This window comes from Notothenia rossii, assembly GCF_949606895.1.
Source record: "Notothenia rossii genome assembly, chromosome: 11".
In the NCBI taxonomy this organism is placed as follows: Eukaryota; Metazoa; Chordata; class Actinopteri; order Perciformes; family Nototheniidae; genus Notothenia; species Notothenia rossii.
Window position 1 is genome coordinate 7,576,741 of NC_136910.1, and position 6,251 is coordinate 7,582,991.

General features: G+C 38.9%; 1 long non-coding RNA gene across 2 annotated transcripts; it reads right to left on the bottom strand.

Moving 5' to 3' along the window:
• Positions 1–1,507: 1,507 nt before the first annotated feature.
• LOC307025037 lies at positions 1,508–4,416 on the bottom strand. Of its 2 annotated transcripts, XR_013804044.1 has the most exons (3): positions 3,850–4,416; positions 3,217–3,277; positions 1,508–3,134 (listed from the first exon to the last, which is right to left on the bottom strand). It is a non-coding gene; the product is annotated as an uncharacterized lncRNA (long non-coding RNA). The 2 variants fall into 2 exon arrangements; XR_013804045.1 differs by lacking the exon at positions 3,850–4,416 and having other exon boundaries at positions 3,217–3,838.
• Positions 4,417–6,251: the final 1,835 nt, after the last annotated feature.

Here is a 6,251-nt window from a genome sequence, read left to right on the forward strand (position 1 = left end):
TTATGAAATCAGATCCCTTTTTGCATTGACTTTTATAAATTACCTCTTTAGTTATTTTACTGTTGGTAGGGGAGCCTGTCATGTCCAAACTGGATTCAGGTTGGCTAACGACACAGGAAGGACTCGCAGGAAAAACAAAGCATGCACCTAATCTGGTCTAATTGATCTCCTTGGTTACAGCCTTGCTGATTAATGTTATCTCTTTTTGCCATGTCATAGCTCTATTTAGCTAGTGTCGAAACAAATGTCCGACTGCTACGTCACATTTAAGGCAGTTTCCCTAGTATCCCTTTTATTGTGAAAACAGCCACAGTGTATCGTCACAGTGGTTGGCAAGGACCACCACTTTTTCACAAAAATGAGTCAATGAAAAAACACAATTAATAATTTCTGCATGTTTCACTCCTTTAAGCTCTGTTTCCGTATCCACCACCTCTGCTTGCTTACACCTTTGTTACCTTTATAGCCCGTCCCCCCCTCCCCCGCCCCGTCCCCAGAACTACACATGCTGGCTATTGTGTGTTTCGCAACATGTTCTCTATCTATGGCACGTCTCTGCTGGGAATTGTAGTTTTAAAAGACGTTTTCGTATTTCCCATAATAAGAAGTTGCCAGCATTAAACTGTGTACATCCCTGGAGGTTTAGGGGATAGGAAATACTCAAATTTAAAACATATAATTAATAAATGGGTGAAAATTGCTCGTGCCCATAATTGGCAGCATTAATATATACCCACATGCCAGCTAAGGTCAAAAGAGCTTTATTTAACAGGTGGTCTTATGTCTGTGACCCCTCCTGTTGTTAATTGATCATCCCTAAACATGCACCTGTCAAGGTTCAGAGGCACATTTTGCGAATATGGCAGTAGCCATCGATCTTAAAATAAGATAGTACTTTATTGATCCCAAGTTGGAAACATTTGCGTTACATCAGCATGTGTAACAGTTGTAAATATGCAGTGGTGTTTATTTGTAAATCATTGAGTATAATCACACAAATTCTGTGTTTTATATTTAATAATTCTGTGTTCTTTATCTATTGAATGTTCAATACCTGACAAGGTCGGAGATGAAAAACTTGGGTCGCAGGTTCCTCAACAGAGCATTAAAAGACATCTATCAATATGTGTGTATACCTCCTCCATTAATTAATCCAGTATTCTGCACATTTCTTATACTATCTCTTCATACATCTTATAAGAGTATAATACATTTAATATCAGTTAAAATAAGCGCTTAAACATACAGTAGTTAACATTGCAGGAAAGCAATATATTAGTACTTTGTCAGGCTTAATATGTATACCCCCAAAGCTTTTTTCTTATTCAAAATAAGACCTTAACCTAAATTATTCAGTTTCGGCAGCAGTTCTTCCTGTTTGTCTAGAAGTCTTCTCATCAGGGCTCTATAAATAGCGAACTACGGCAGATATGTCATATTTAATGCAGCCGAACCGTGTATTACAATGTCGTTATGTGATGACCTCCAAAGAGAAAAGCAAGCAAACTCGGAATAAAGTATTATTTTATTTTTTTAATGTTTTCGGATTTCACATCAACAGGAAGTCCGGTTAACTCAAATGTCCCTGCGGAACAATACCCCAACCCATAGATCCGTGGGTGAATAATGTCAATCACCACATTACACACATCCCTTCACATTTAGACTTACATTTACATTAAAGTATTTCGTGAGGCCTTCTAAAATGTTTTTAAATGTAATTAGGGATGTAGTTGAAGAGTTTATAAATTATTGCGTTGCCTGGCAACGGCACGTCCATTAATTCCACAACCATACACATGGATTAACATCGATTATTTAATACATTAATGTAGTCTTTGTTTCTGCCAGCGCCATATAGAGAGAAAAGTTGCGACAACGGAGGTCCAAAATGCTTGATCGTCACGTGGTTCAGGGAGACTCAATAGTTCTCCGGACGTTCGTGGCGGGCCATTTGAATCACGATTTGAATGCATTAATACCAGGATAGAAATGCAATTTTTGGTAAATAAAGGTTTTGATTTGCAATATTTATACAACATATCGATATGTGTATGTAGTTACACCAATGTTGTTGTTTTTTTTTTTAAAGTAACATTTGGTAATATTTGAGGATTAAGATAAAATAAGAAGTACTTTATTGATACCAATTGGGGAAATGTTTACGCTGCAGCAGCAAAAGACAAGGCATTATACATTAGACAGTTAAAAGACTATAATTAAACAATCAAAAATGTAAACATCTTAAATAGAAATAAAATAGCATTACAAAAAGTAGAAAATAGACAGTGTCAACAGCTATCTTACCAGTTAACATATACATGTTAGGCTAATGTTGCCTTGGTTAAAGAGCCTGTTGTTTATTGCTTTGAATTCTTTAAAACAAATATTATCTTCTTAAACCTGTATGGTAGTCAGGAGCATCACATCCTAATGTTTATTGATATATTTAGAGGGAGGGGATGGGAAGGAATCCTTCAAAATTCAGATTAGATACATTTTTACCATTTCTTTAATTCATGGTGGTTTCAGTAATCCCCTGGTAATTGAGGACACACGTAATCTAAAGTACTAATGTAATCTTTATGACTCTCAGAAAGGACAGGAGACCCACAGGTGCCTATCAATGATTGTCAACTGAGTCAAAGCACTAGCAGCGACAGCATGATGTTGATGTTAAATGTGTTGTTTTAGGAACATCCATGTAAATAAATGGAATTCAATAAACATTGAATAGCATATCATGCAGTTTGTCTGTGCCTTTTCCTCTGTGTTGTCCTGGCATATCATCTCCCCCATGGTTTGCTGTGCTGCCTGGGGATGCTCCAAGCACTCAGAGAAAGGAGTACACATGTAAAGTTTCCCCACTGACACAGAGAGGACGAAAGAATGGTTGGCTCAAGTCAGCAGGAGCAATTTAACCATCACAGAAGACAACAACAGCAACAACATATGTGAGGTAATCATATTTTTCACAAAACAAAGACCACACCATTGGGAAGCTTAACGTCTGTTTAGTCAAAAATAAGGAACAGGGAGAGGCTTGCAAAACTCTGGGAGGTGGGGCTCAGGTGCAGGGTGAGGGTCTCATTGCAGGTCCTCAGGCTCCGTTGAATCCCCCTAGGGTTTTTGTTCTGAGAGAGGGAGACAGGAAAAAGGGTTAAATACATCTAGCAACCTATAGGATGGGAAATTGCTGACCTATTTGAAACTTACCTTGTGTTTTCACTCTCACTTAAGTCCCTCTCCCTTTGCCATCAATCCAAAATCAGCTGAGCTGCAACATAATACAGACAGGTAATACTCAACAGAATCACAAGGACATCATATGGCTCTGCTAAAAACACTCACCCATAAATTACGTTTTTGTTTACAGTTTGTAAGTCTCAAATATGCACTCTAAATCCATATCAATAGCGATGTATCACACAAATAGCCCTCTTCCTTATTATTGTGTAACGTGAACTATATTATATTAGCTTGAACTCTAAAATGGACATCCTCATTTCACCATCTCCACCCACTACAATCACACGCCCCAATGTTATATTGAACTTATATTGAACTCCCTCCACCCCGGATAAAAGCACGTTAAGAAGCCCCTTTTCTCTAATTCCACAATGTTGGGTTGAAATAACATTAGGAGAACGGATTAATGGGCTGTTCGTTTTTAACGTGTGTTGCTAACTTTATCCGGAATCCTAGCCTAATCTGTTATCTGTAAACGTTCCCTAAATCTACTGATTTAGGGATAATCTTCACAGAATCCACTAACATCCTTTAATACACATGTTAATTTGTAGATGTGCTGATAATATCCGCAATATAAATCTTTAAACGCCTTCTTACCTTTAAAAGTCCAACGGTCTATTATGCTGCAACTCTACTGCGCTGCTAGCCGCAGATAGCCCCGCAAGTCAGCGGCAAGCTAACTTCCGGGGAACTATTGAGAGCTCCATGATCCGCCATTGTTTTAAAAAAACTGGTCCATTGGAGTGAACGGAGATGTCGTAACTCTTCTATCTATATGGCGCTGGTTTCTGCTAAAAGAGGTGTCAACCAGCTGGGGCAACAAGAAAATTGGCGAAATCGAGACTATTAAAAAGATTATTATATTATTGACAATAACAACCGACCGTCGGGGAGCGTTCTCATGGCGTCTATTATCAACGGTATGGGAGGTCTATGAAGGTCTATGGGACGCCCTACCCGTTCAAAACGGACTCACAAGGGGTACCCTGTCCGTAGTGACGGGGAGGGGCCCTGACCGACGGTCAACATGTGACGGGTTGGGAGTGAGAACGTGTTGCTAAACCAGCCAGGCTGTTCAATTTAGCTGGCCAGGATGGCTGGTTCAGCTGGTGCAGCTAAACCAACCATCCTGGCCAGCTAAAGTGTCCAAAACCCCTCTAAACCAGCCAGGCTGGTTGGTCAGGGTGAGCCTGACCAGCTAAGTTGGTCGAAGCTGTTTTTTTCAGCAGGGTAGACGCGGCAGACAGGGAGAGTGAAAAAACATGGATACAAATCAAAGAAAACGAAAAGAAAAAGGTGGGGCTGAGAAGGCGAGAGAAAAAGCTGAAGTCACTCGCAGGTGAAGTATATAAATGTCACAAATTGACAGACCTTTTTGGCAGTAGCGCTGCTACAAGCACCATCATCAGCAGCTTAGAACAAGTGCAAGATGATTAAGAGAATGATGAGGGCGCGAGTTCAGATATACAGCCAGCCTCCTGCGTTCATGATGAGGGACAGAGAGTTGAGCTGGTGGAAGAACCCCTTGACATTTCATGTGGCCGGAATGGGTCAGTCTCCAGGGCTGAATTCTAGTCCCAGTCCGCCCCTGTTGCTAGCTGCTGCTGCAGATTGAGACATCCTTGCAAGCTTGTGCAAAATATGCACACCCTAAAACAGAGCCCTTAAATACAGGAAGTGGCTAATTAGTAACTGTAAGACACATAATTAGAGGGAGTGGGCGATTGAAACCTTACATTTAGAGATATTTTTCCTATCTTTAGATTCAATTAGTTTTTTTGGTGCTTTTGTTTTGGTTAGTATATAAAACGAGTATTCTGGGATTATTTGTCTTGCTTTGTTTTAAAGAAGCCGTTATATATGTTCCCCTTTGTGTTCCAGTTAATTGGTCAGATTTAGTCTTCTTTTGTGAGGTTAATCTGTTCAGTTTTAGAGTTAGCAGAGCCTCTGTAATGGGCCTTCCACATCTTTGCTAATTTTGTTATATTTACATTTTTAAAAGCCTATTGGTTACTCCTCATACTGCCAGCTCGGACGAAATAAAAAACATCTATATTGATTCTGACTTTTCTACATCCAACTCACAGGTTTATCATTACTTTGAGAAAAAACGATTATTAATTTTCCCCTTTTAGAAGTGTACTTATGGTCACTTGTTCTGGAAATGTCATTTTCGAGCCTGAGACCTGAAAAACAGGCTTGGGGCTTAACAGGTTAAAGACCCCTGCACTTTACACACAGTGATCTGGTCCATTGTTCATGGAAAAATTACGGCAGCTTTAAATTACAAAGTGGCACTTTTATTGTTTGATTGGCTTCCTGTCACATTTCCACTGCAGTCCCCTTTATGCTTTATGATGCCATGTTAATGCACTGTTAAAGTCCAGCTGCCTCTGTTGCTAACAGTTATTCATTCACCTGATCCCATAACTGGAATTGGTTACACTTTGAAGAGAAATAAAAAAATACCGAAAACGTGTGTGCTCTTTTCTTGGCAATGTTTTGAATGGGTACGTAAAATGTTACTCAAATTATACCATATTGTATATGTCTGATTACACCATAGAAAGATTAAATACTTTATACAAAGTCAAATGATAACTCAAACCGTGTTATAACTTTAAATCTGAGTTTTGTCATAGATGATTTCATGTTAGAAGACCAACTGTATTTAATATTTTACTTGTGTGTTACAGCCAAAAACAAACCTAAATGTTCCCTTTTCCCGCTTGCTGTTATTAAACCCTCAAATACGAACTGTTTTGACATTGACGGTTAGCTAAGAACATTTCTGAAAGACTTGAAGCGCTGTTAAAAAACATGGGAGTCAGTAAAAGTTGCATAATCTGACAAGAAGAAAGAATCAGTGACTGAATGAGGCCATAAACAAGATATTGTAAATTGCTTATCGAGAGAATCATAAAACTGAATGACTTTACAACAGCTAAAAGACTTCTTAAGAGTTTGGTTTACTTTTTTCTCAAGAGCTTGTACGAAGT